Source organism: Rosa chinensis, chromosome 6, assembly GCF_002994745.2.
Source record: "Rosa chinensis cultivar Old Blush chromosome 6, RchiOBHm-V2, whole genome shotgun sequence".
Classification (NCBI taxonomy): Eukaryota; Viridiplantae; Streptophyta; class Magnoliopsida; order Rosales; family Rosaceae; genus Rosa; species Rosa chinensis.
In genome coordinates, this window is record NC_037093.1 from 63,231,932 (window position 1) to 63,244,904 (window position 12,973).

The window sequence follows — 12,973 nt, forward strand, 5'->3', positions numbered from 1 at the left end:
CTGTCTCTCTTGCTAGGCATATGTTTTTCTACAAGCACAATAGCTAAATCATTGTCCTATCTTTCTTCAAGATCACGAAGCACAATAGATCTTTTGGCATTATGAACCCTTGTGTCTATCAGATTCACAAAAGGTGATGCAGCAACAACAGTTGGAATAGAGGATTTAAGGCTTCGTTTGGTTCACAGAATTGAGGGCTTGGGAAAGGAAATGTATTCCTTTCCTATGTTTGGTGTGCACAAGGAAAAGAACAACTTTCCTTTGAGAAAGGAAAATATGGGGGAAAGTGAATCCTCCAAAGGATTCATTTTCCCTCTCACTTTCCTAGCATTAAATGTGAATTAATTATATGATAAAAATGTGATGCAGCAACAACAGTTGGAATAGAGGATTTAAGGCCTCGTTTGGTTCACGGAATTGAGGGCTTGGGAAAGGAAATGTATTCCTTTCCTATGTTTGGTGTGCACAAGGAAAAGAACAATTTTCCTTTGAGAAATGAAAATATGGGGGAAAGTGAATCCTCTCATCCTCCAAAGGATTCATTTTCCCTCCCACTTTCCCAGCATTAAATGTGAATTAATTATATGATAAAAATACATTTATGTGAATTAATTAAAAATTGTTAATAACAATTTTATTTGAAAAGTTTATGATTTGTGTTTTAATATCTGAGGATATAAATGGAATTTTAGTATAATTTAGTTTCCTTTCCTTACACAAACCAAACACTAAAATAGAAACAAACATATGTTTTCCCGTTGCTTTCCCAATGTTTCCAAATAGTGAAAAGAAAAGCTAGTGGGAAATTTGTTTTCCTTTCCCATGAGATTTCCTAAGGAATTGATTTCATTTCCGCGAACCAAATGAGGCCTATAAGTAAACGTCCTGCCATTAACCAAAAATTCCTATTCAGAAAATCAATCTTTGGTACATGAACTGTTAACTTAATGAGCAAACTAAGATCGTTTCACAAAATGCATAAACACAACCAAATGATCAATACAATATGAGCTAGAATACAACAAGAGGAGATGCATCACTTGCTTCATGCACAACAGCCATTCCTTCAAAAGCAGTAGCAGTAACACAGCTATTCAACACAAATAATCCGAGCTCCAAAACTTCAAGCAGCCACACGCAAGAAATCTTCTACTCAACTATGTGTTTAACTCCTCTCTATGGGGTAGGACTGAATGTTTTGTCACACAGTGAATAGGGACCTCAAGCACCTATATATACAAGCTAGATAGGTCTTCCCATAAAAGAATCATTGATTCTAGCCAATGAGTTATTTGACAAATGCTATAATTTATCATATCAACTAATTAGATATTTATCTTTATCAAAATGGAATCCTAACCATATGAGTGACATACCAAAGCTCATTAGGTGTCTAGGTAGATAATTCATATATTTCCTATTTATTGTAATAAGCTTAATCAATTTGTTATTTACTTAATGTAGATAATATTAGGTCCAAATAATATTTTACATGAACTTGTACCAAAGTCTTGTTCTTTTTACTAGTAGCAATACACGAACCAGTAGAATGGAAAATCAGCATGCAATCCTCACATCTTCATAGAGGATGTTAGAGTGATAGTAAATCACATTTTCGACTCCAACATCAATTTTCAGACGTTTTTCCAAAAAAAATAAGTTTGAGAATGTAATGGCTAACCCTAATCTCACCTTTGTTGTTAAAGAGTTTTTCATCAAGTTCAAGGGGATGACCAACCACAGTAACAATATCCATAATATTTTCTTTTTCCTCATAAGCAGGAGGGTATTGGTAATACGTACCCAATAGTAATGTAGATTTAGAGGGATCTTATCAATTAGTGCCACACCTTCATACTCCATCAGCACCATTGGAGCACGAGCATAATTCCATGGCTCTCCTCTAATCACTTGGCGCAGATCGCCTCGGTGATCAAAAGAGAAAAGGAAAGAGGAATTTGATCCCTCTTAAAATTTGAAACATTTTTCAAGCACCCAAAACCAGCATAAATGATGACAGAGATCATTAATCTCAACAGGCTTGAATGAGAAGGATTGTCCTAATTTGTAGGATTGAAACTTCCGTCGAGTTCTTCCATGCGACAGCTTCATGATATCAATCACATCATCTCCTACAAGTGCAACAGAAGCCTTGAAATTTGTAGTAACTTCATCAAGAGAGGCCATTCATAACGCAAAGATGGAGGAGAAGGAGGAGAGAGACCGTGACCGATGACCGGGCAAGGCTAGCTCAAAGGCTCTGTCAATGGCGGTTGTTGTAGTTTAGAGGCGCGGATAGGGAGCATGGCTTAGGATTTTAAGGAACGATTGAAGAATACATCAAAATCATCTTGTTTGTTCTTATCCATCTTCATAAATCATAATCCAGCGAAAACTAAACATGTTAAGTTGACAGAAACCTCTTATTGAATGAGAGGAAGGGAAATTCTTCATGATCTTCTCTGCCACTACTAAATAATTTTAAAAACACACAAATCTGTGTTAATCTCTCTCTCTCTCTCTCTCTCTTCTAATTAATTTGGAGTTATATGTTCACTATTTCTTCATGATCTTCTCTGCCATTACTAAATAAGTTAAAAAAACACATGAATATGTTTTAATCTCTCTCTTCCTCTCTCCTAATTAATTTGGAGTTACATGTTCACTATTTCATCATGATCTTATATTTAATAAGATCACAAACCAAATCTTGTTCTGATATGTTATTAATAAGAAGGAAGAAGCAAATGTTTCAAACGACGGATGCTTGACTTGACCTAGCTTTGGTTGTTGGTTTTTAGACCGATATGAGAGAGCAATGAGGGAGGAAGAGCATAGAAGAAGAGGAGCTGCTAGGTCGGGAGAGGGAGAACAAGATTTTTTATTATATTTTTTCACCAAGTGTGGGAAAACATGGGCTCTATGTCAGAAGAGAATGGACAAGTTATAGCTGAGCCAAAAAATGTTTTTGGCCAAACAGGGAGAAATAATTTCTCTATTCATTCAAACAGTAGAAAATAATTAGAGTTGTTTTCTGAATTTTTCCAGTTACAAGAAAGTTGAAAAAACTGAACTAGTATAGATTTTGATACCATTAAGACAACAAAAATAATTAAAACCGTTGTCTGAAGATGTTAAAAAAATATAGACAACAGAGAAAAGCATTCTGTTGTCTGAAGTGTGTCGTCTGAAGTATTTTTTAGCATAATGGTTGGAGAGAGATGTGAAGGGGGTGAGGAGAGAGAGAAGAGAGAAATGTTGACAATGGGAACTGGGCTGCGCGTAGAGAGAGGACAGAGTGAGGGGGAGAAAGGAGAGGAAGACAGAAGGGTAGAAGAGGAAAAATTGCGGTAAAAAAAGGCAAAAAAAAAGAAGTTAAAAGACGTGTATTTAGGAAGGGCAATGATAGGGGGCCTCAATGAGGTCTAAGATTTGTGGCATCAAATTCTAGGTGTCATGCTATGTAAGCACATACTAATTTTGTTTTCAATTTCACATAATATATCTTGCCACACCATAATCTTGCGCACTAACTTTACCCTTTTATATTTTTTTTTTCAGATTTTTAGCGGGTAAATCAATGACATTAATGAATTTAATTAGGTGACAAAAAGAAAATATTGCATGTTAATAGCAACCATTAATTATGTATATATTTAAGAGAGATGTCTGCGGATTCTTTCACCAATATTTTTCTTTATTTCATTAAATTCTTTCCTAGAATTTTTCTTTCCAAATAGCATTAATAAATTGAATTAAAAAATTCGGATGTCCAAATTAATTTAATTAAATTTATTTACAAATAAATTTTTACACCACAACACTAACCCCATATATATATAGGCCCGATCACAGGCGAACGTCCACAACTGATGCAAAAGTGCGGACGCCGCTCACGGAGGTTCGGGACGGCGACAATGGCGGCTCTGGTTTTGTCCTCGGAGACCAGGGACACCTCGGACGTGATCGTCATCAAGTTGAGGGCCAACATGATTGAAGTCGGAGGTCTGCGCCAGAAGTTCAACAGAAACTCTTAGCAAACCAATTTCGACTTCGAACTTGTCTCTAAGGAGTCCACTGGCAAACCAGTTTTGACTTCGATCACGTCTGGGGTGTCCCTGTTCTCTGAGGACAGAACTAGAGGAGGCATCGTCGAGGCCCCAAGCCTCCGTGAGAGGTGTCCGCACTTTTGGATCAGTTGTGGACGTCCTCTCTCTCTCTCTCTCTCTCTCTCTCTCTCTCTCTCTCTCTCTCTCTCTCTCTCTCTCTCTCTCTCTCTCTCTCTCTCTCTCTTCTATATGAGTAGATTAGATATGCAAATTTTCAGCCAAATTGATAATAATTAAGGCATTCATAACTACGATTTACAATTATAAACATGAACAGTTCAGGTTGGACAGATTCAGTCCATCTATTGATTTAATCTAGTTCGATACCTTAACAATCATTAATTTGACTGAAAATTTGCATAAGTGATCTATACATTAGGACCTAAAAACTGAACGGTCAAGATGCAGAATTTGAATCTAAAAGTAGGTCCCTTAAGAGATCCCTTAGTGAATATATATATTATATTCATTATGCATGTGTATTTTTCAAATCATATTTTCATAATTTGCAGGAACCCAACAAACTTTGAATTCATATATGTGGGCTTGGACCCAGCATGCACCTTCAGTGTGCCTTGTCTGGCCTAGAGAATTGGAATCTAAAAGTAGGTCCCTCAAGAGATCCCTTAGTGAATATATATATTATATTCATTATGCATGTGTATTTTTCAAATTATATTTTCATAATTTGCAGGAACCCAACAAACTTTGAATTCATATACGTGGGCTTGGACCCAGCATGCACCTTCAGTGTGCCTTGTCTGGCCTAGAGAGGCGGCGAGCTGTTTACATCAAATGGATGCAACCTCCTAACGACAGGATGAAATTCAGTGTCGCCTGATATATCTCCGTGCGGCAACATATTAGGAAAACTGTGATATTTGTAATGACACTTCTTCGTTATAGAGTAATCTTTCCGTTATGTCACCGCTTTGTTAAAGCAAATAGAGTAGCCATTTGTGCACTCTTTGCTAATTGGTGCTTGTCATAATACATAGACTTAGTGGAGACTCCCGATATTATTTCAGGATATTCTCTTTATGCTTATTGTAATCAGGGGTTCAGGCTCTACGTCCCCCCCTTGTATTCTGCAATTTCATTTATCAAAGCGTGAGGGCAGCCGCACCAGCCCCTTTCAAAAAAAAAAAAAAAAAATACATGTGTTATGTAAATTTATTAATCGCATTATATGAAATTTTTTCTATTCTTGATTGAAGAAAAAAATTATTGTTTAAATCTAAGTATGAGTGTAATGAAAAAAAAAAAATTATTATTATTTTTTGTCTTTAATTTTTTCAAGAATTACATAGCATGATTTGACAAAGGGTGCGGCTATTGCCACCCACCATTTTCTTTGTTCACCTTACAAATATTTGAATTATTGAAAGACTATATTACCCAAATGCAAAATGACTAATAAGTACACTAATTTTCTAAAATTCAAATATGTAAGGAAAACTAAATACACAACTAATTAATTAAATGCAAAACTACTTAATTTCTCATCTGATAACATTAATCTTCATCTTTTCTACCCAAATTTCAATTTATTACTATTTTATTTTTGTCTTTTTGTTGCCTCCTCATCGTTAATTCGTTATTTAATTCACAAAACCATTAGTTTTAACTTTATCAAAATCTTTGCAATACCTTTATGAACACCGAAAGTAAAAATTTAAAACATGAAGAAAAAAAATCAATCTTTTCTTCATTATGTAAAAGTAAAAATTGGATTGGAATGGTCTTCTCATTTCATTTCATAGTCCCTTTATATAGGGATAGAGTTACAACGGAAATATTAATTACATTAAATACATTGAATGCTGATTGATCTATAATTGTGCTGATTGATGGTAATCACTGATTCCTTGATTCCCTCTCCGTCAGTTGCTTTGATGAAGGCACACAATATGTTTTTCCTTTAACACTCCCCCTTGTGCCAAGTCAAAGACAAAATGGTGCATGAGTTGTTGCTTCACTAAAAACCTTGCCAAGTAACAATAAAAACCATGTGGGACAAAAATACACCTTGGTCAAAGGAAAAGAGCACAACGCACCTTCTACATTTGAGAATGACATGTGTGTGTTAGACTCCCCCTGACGTCTACACCTCCCCCTGATCTTTACATTAATCAAGTGAGTTTGGAAAGTCTTCGCATTCCTATGCTTTTCACATGTTTCTCAACTGTGGCCTTAGGCAGTGATTTGGTGAACAAATCTGCCACATTCTCCTCAGACCTTACTTGATTCACTTGAATTTGAGGAGGGTCTGTTGTTGCTGATTGTAGGAAAACTTTGGCGATATGTGTTTTGTATTATCCCCTTGATATATCTTAGCTTCATCTGTTCGATGCAAGCTGCATTATCTTCATAAATGCAAGTAGGCTCTTCAGTGGTAGAACTCAAACCACTAGTCCCTCGAATATGTGTAATGATAGCTCTTAACCATATACACTCACGAACCGCCTCATGTACAACAATGATCTCTGAGTGGTTCGAGGAGGTAGCCACAAGGGTTTGCTTGGTTGATCTCCAAAATATCGCCGTGTTCCCATTGGTAAATACATAACCAGTTTGGGAACGATATGTGGGTCAGATATGTATCCAGCATCAGCAAAACCGACCAAAACGTCATTTGGCGTTTTAGTGTAGTGAGTGGCGTTTTCGCCATCAACATTTCCTTTAGGGATTGCAGTTTCATCTGCGGTCCCTCTTGTCTCTCTGTAGGGAAAGAACAGTCCCAAGTCAATGGTTCCTTTTAGGTATCGAAAATGTTCTTGATACCATTCCAGTGACGCTGCGTTGGCGCTGAGCTAAATCTAGCTAACAAGTTCACTGAGAATGCAATGTCTGGTCAAGTAAATTGGACTAAGTACAATAATGCGCCTATTGCACTTAGATAGGGAATTTCAGCTCCCAACACTTGTTCGTCATCTTCCTTTGGACGAGATGGATCTTTCCTTACATCCAAACTTCGACCGATCATGGGAGTGCTAGCAGGATGTGCTTTGTCCATGTTATATCGCCTGACTTTTGGACATATGCAGACTGGTGGATTAATATTCCACAAACTCGGTGTTCTAGTTCAAGACCTAGATAGAATCGAGTTTTCCCAAGATCCTTCATCTCATATTCGGATTTCAAGTAGCTCGCGGTTTCTCTTATTTCATCAAGAGTACCTGTTATGTTCATATCATCGACATATACAGCTACAATTGCCAATCCGGAACTTGTTTTCTTTATGAATGCGCAGGGGCATAATTCATCGTTCTTATATCTCTTCCTAATCAAGTAGTCACTTAGACGGGTATACCACATCCGCCTGGATTGTTTTGATCCGTAAAGTGAGCGTTTCAACTTAATTGCAAACGCACTCTGTGGTTTAGAGTCACTTGACTTGGGTAATGTAAGGCCATTAGGCACTTTTCATATATATCTCTGAATCTAGATCCCCATAGAGATATGCAGTAACCACATCCATGAGCTGCATTTCCAGTCCTTCGGAAATTACTAAGCTAACTAAGTAGCGGAACGTTATAACGTCCATTACGGGAAAATATGTCTTCTCATAGTCAATTCCAGGGCATTATGAGAAACTTTGCGCCACAAGGCGAGCCTTGTACCTCAGGACTTCATTCTTCTCATTACGCTTTCTGACAAAGACTAATTTATGTCCTACAGGCTTTACACTTTGTGGGGTTAGCACTACCTGACCAAATACCTGTCTCTTTGTCAGAGAATCTAATTCTACCTGGATTGATTCTTTCCATTTAGGCCAATCTGCTCTTTGTTGACATTTTTCAACAGAGCGTGGTTCGATATCATAGTGCTCTATGATTCCTTGAGCAACAATATATATCATCAATGTGTATGGAAGATCTTTCTATCAACTCATACGTACTCTCGTAATCCTTTGAGATTTCTTTGTTCTCTGGAATCATTTCAAACATCGGAGCGCCCTCCAGTATTGATTCATGGACATAACTATAATCAGAGATAATCTCATGAGAGGGATTCTATACATTGATGATTGGTTTGTGCCTTACTCACCCTCTTCTTCCTTGGGTGAGTGTCAATCGAACCAAGTGACCTCCCCCTCTTCCTTGGGGCGCCACAGCCTCAACCACACCTCCACTTAGTGCGGTTGCAGTGCCTCTATCTGCGGCACTGTGCCCCTTGTTGGGGACTTCTAACCTTGCAGGCACATTTGCAGCTGGTATATGTGATCTCGTCACTTTTACGATATCAGTAAACGCATCAGGCATCGAATCTGCTACGTTCTGAAGATCGATTATTCTTTTCACTTCACTTTCACTTTGTGAAGTGCGGGGATCAAAATGAGACAGAGTGGGGACAAACCACGACAATTCCTGTCGTTCCCTTGGAAAATCCTTTTTCCTATCTCCCTCTAACGACAGGAAGACTGTCTCATCAAAGTGACAATCCGCAAATCTAGCGTTAGAGAGATCGCCTGTCAAGGTTTCCAAATAGCGTATAATTGTTGGGGATTCGTATCCAACATAAATACTTAATCGTCTCTGAGAACCCATTTTGGTGCGCAGTGGGGGCGCAATAGGCACATATACTGCTCAACCAAATATGCGTAAGTGTGAAATGTCAGGCTCGTATCCAGTTACCAACTGGTATGCAGATAATGGTTGGCTAGCTGTGGGTCTGAAACGAATAAGTAAAGCTGCGTGCACTATTGCATAACCTCATGCAGATATAGGCAGGTTGTTGCGCATAACCAATGCCCTAGCCACCATCTGTAGCCTTTTGATGGTGGCTTCTGCGAGACCATTTTGTGTATACACATGGGGTACAGGATGCTCTACATCGATCCAAATAGATATGCAATAATCATCAAATGCTTTTGATGTAAACTCTCTAGCATTATCAAGCCGTATAGACTTGATAGGGTGATCAGGGTGGTGAGCCCTTAAATGTATAATCTGTGCTAGGAGTATTGCAGCATTTCTTGTGAACAATAAAACGACATGTGACCAGATTGTCGAAATATCCACCAGAACCATAAAGTACTTGAATGGTCCGCATTCTGGATGGATAGGTCCACAGACATCTCTTTGTATCTTTTGTAAGAATGGAATGTTTTGTTTAGTATCTTTAGCATAGGGAGGTCTCGATCCTGTTTTTGCTAAAAAGCAGGCTTTGCAAAATGAGTGATGTGCCTTTGGAATAGTCAATGAGGCATAATGGGAGGGAGGTAGTGCTTCTGGTACTTCAGAAAGCAATGACTGCATTTGAGCAATCCTAGAACCGACACCTTGCAATGTGGCTGATTTTTCTCCCATTTTTCACTCGAAAGAAGGGATGTCCGTGTGAGTTCTTGAAAAATACGGATCATCATGTCACGACCTCGGTGCCATAGGCGGTCATACAAAAGCCTGTATGAGTCAGTGTCCCACATTTCATTGTTGGTGACAGTATAGGATTCAATGATCCGAATCGTAGTGAGGTACAGTCCACTAAATTGACTCATAAGTTTCTCTAAGATGTGTTTCCTTCCACAGTCATTAGATGTAATATCAAGGTATTCAGTTCCATTCTCACGGTGTGTTTTTACATGATAACCGTTGGCACAAATTGCTTTGAAACATTAACAAGGTTTGATTAACTCTTGGTGCATACAGAGCGTCTTTGACTTTAAATATATCTCAGATTCTTTAGAGTAATTCTATTTTAGTAGAATGATAATCTTTTCATTCTAGTAATAATTTTTTTTCTCTAGATGTATTGCTTTACATCTTTATACTGCAATTTCGAACCATGTAAATATGTGTATAGTAAATAAATTTGAATAAATTCAGTGCTTCAGAATAAAATTCAAAATTTATTAATAAGTCAACGATAATCAAATCAAGGTCTTGTTCTAATTCATCAAACCATTATTGAAATCAACTTTAAGACCAAGTAATAGTCTAATTAAGAATGAGGCATTATGCCTTCACAACTGTTTTTTTTTTTTTTGGAAAATAAAGTAAATAAAGAAGATCTGTCAAAATCTGGGGCATCGGTTGACTGAGCAAGTTCCTTGTTGCCATTAAAGTCTGCAATTGTGAGGTTGACGTCTGGGTCATGGCCTCCTTCTTCCATATAGTGAGCCTCTTGTTCTTTAGACTCCCTATACCTCTTGTAATTGGCTGCTACTCTGTTGCTTGCTTGGCAGTTCTTGTACCAATGCCCAATGACTCCACACCTATAGCATGGTTCATTGCCAACTCTATTCTGTTTGACTGAAGGGTTCTTAGATACCCTTTGCACCTTGTTTCCATGACCACTAGCGCCACCATCTCTGCGCCATACATTGGGAAGGCCTCCACGGCCCATATCACGACCCCCATGTCCCTTGCCACGTGGTGCATTATTGTCACATGGGTAGGGATCAGCACGTCCAACCCCCTTTGCATTGGGGTTCTGTCCACCTTTCACTTTGCCATAATTAGCTTCAGGAATTTTCTTTGTCCCAACAGGCCTGGCATTGTTGTTCAAAAGAACCTCATTATGCCTCTCAGCCACTTGCAGTAGGTTGATCAGCTTGTTGAAGGTTGTGATTCTTTTGTTATCATACTCCAGCCTATACTGGTTCGCTAGTATAATTGCTGAAGTAGGAAAAGTGGAAACAGTCTTCTGGATCATATCATCTTCTGTGAGTTCCTTTCCACATAAATTTAGACGTGCTTTTAGGCGCAACATGTCCTTGTTGAAGTCATTGACCCTTTTGTAGTCAAGTAAGCAGATTTCATTCCACTGCACGGTCAGTTCTGGGAGCAAGGTGTCATGAATGTTCCCAAAACGTCCCTTAAGGGCATCCCACAGTTGTTTGGGTGTCTTCAACTGAAGGTATTCCCAGCGTAGGCTAGGATCAATGTGTCGCCTCAAAAACATTAAGGCATTTGCTTTCACCTTATCAAACGGTCCATCGTCTTTGGGATCAGTGGGAGTTTTGATGGTGGCAGTGTAGTCTCGTGCCACAAAGGCAGTTTCTACATCGGAAACCCAACGATGGTACTCAAGTCCGTCTGAGTCCAAAATGTCAAACTCAGGTCGAGTTGGATCAGCCATCTACATAAACAAGAGAGAAGAAATAAATTACGTAGTCATAAAGACATCCACGTGAATTATTTTCCAAACGTATGAATTAGATTTCAAGACCAAGATTCGTAATGGTCACATTTTTTTTCGATGCTATGTGAAAATACTTTATCACAGTAAGTGAGTGTATAATGCGCATGAATTTTCATTATCATCGCCAAATGGTATTGATATGTTGCATTAAAAATAATCATAGTACATTTAAATATATCATATAAAAATAAACTACATGGCATGCTCAAATTTCACAAATACACAACAAATTATAGACTACACATAATAATAGCAATAATATAGCATGCGTAAAATAAAATGTAAACAATAGTAAAATACAAAGCATGCGTAGCCATAATTTATATAAGCGTAAATAAAATAAAATAAAACATGCTCAAAATTTCATAGATAATATATAACAATATATATAGATATATATGGCATGCTCAAAAATCAAATATATAATCATGGCTTAAAGATAATTATATAAAGCATAAATCACAAAGCATGCGAAAAATAATCAATATAATCTAACTAAGCATGCTCGAAAAATTTATAATAAAAGCATAAACAATAAAATATATAGCATGCTCAAGAAAATAAATAATGAGAATTTACCATAGTATGAAATTAAATAAATTAAAGAGAACATACTTGGTTTCGAAAAATAAAACAATCCTAGCGCACGCGCGTGTTGATGCAGGCGTGCGTAACGATGTTTTTGGGCTTATGAAACTAGGCCGCTTCCTCTCCCTTTTCAGCAGTGGGCTTTGTTTTTTTTTTTTTTTTATTATTATTAGCCTGCCTTTTTTTCTTTTTCTTTTCTGGGCCGTAGGGCTTGTTTCTTTTTTTTTCTTGGGCCGGGTCTTTACTTCGGCCCGGGTCACGTTTTCTCTCTTTTTTTTTTTTTTTTTCGACCGGACCTTTTCTTTGGGCCGGTTCTGTTGGTTTTTTTTTTTTTTTTTCTCTTCTTCTTTCTCTGCTTCTTTCTGTTTGTTTTGCGGTTTGCAGGAAGAAGAAACTTCTTGCAGAAGCCGGTCTGGACGAGGGCGCTGGGGCGCTGGGGCGGGGCTGGGACCGGTGCAGAAGACGAGCGGATCCCGGCTAGCCAATCCGAGCGTTGGCGGAGGCGCTGCTGCAGATGGGCTACCGGATTCTGTGCTGGGATCGGCGTTGTGGACTGGCCGCGTGGGTAGGAGGACGGACTAGGCTGGAGTAGGGCTGCTGGCCGGTTGAGATCGGTGCTGCTGGTCGGTTTGGATCGGTGCAGTGATGGGATTTGGTTGAGGCCGGCTGGAATGGTTGGTCAGCCGGTGTTGCAGGCTCAGGGGGGCGGTCCGGGAGAGCAGGAGATGGCTGCGCAGGAGGTGGCTAGGCACGGCTTGAGGTCCCCGATCTGGTCGAAGGCGTGACTGGTGCGCGGCCGGGGAGGGAAGAAGAAGATTTCTGATGCGCGACCGGGGAGGGCAGAAGAAAGATTTTTTTTTTTTTTTTGGTAGCGGCAGAAGAAAAAGTTTTTTTTTCTTCTAGGGTTTGGGTTTATTTCTTTTGAAAACTAGTTTTTTTTTTTTTTTTCTTTTGGCTATTTGCTCAGAGCGTGCTGATAACGTGTAAAAGTAAAAATGGGATTGGAATGGTCTTCTCATTTCATTTCATAGTCCCTTTATATAGGGATAGAGTTACAACGGAAATATTAATTACATTAAATACATTGAATGCTGATTGATCTATAATTGTGCTGATTGATGGTAATCACT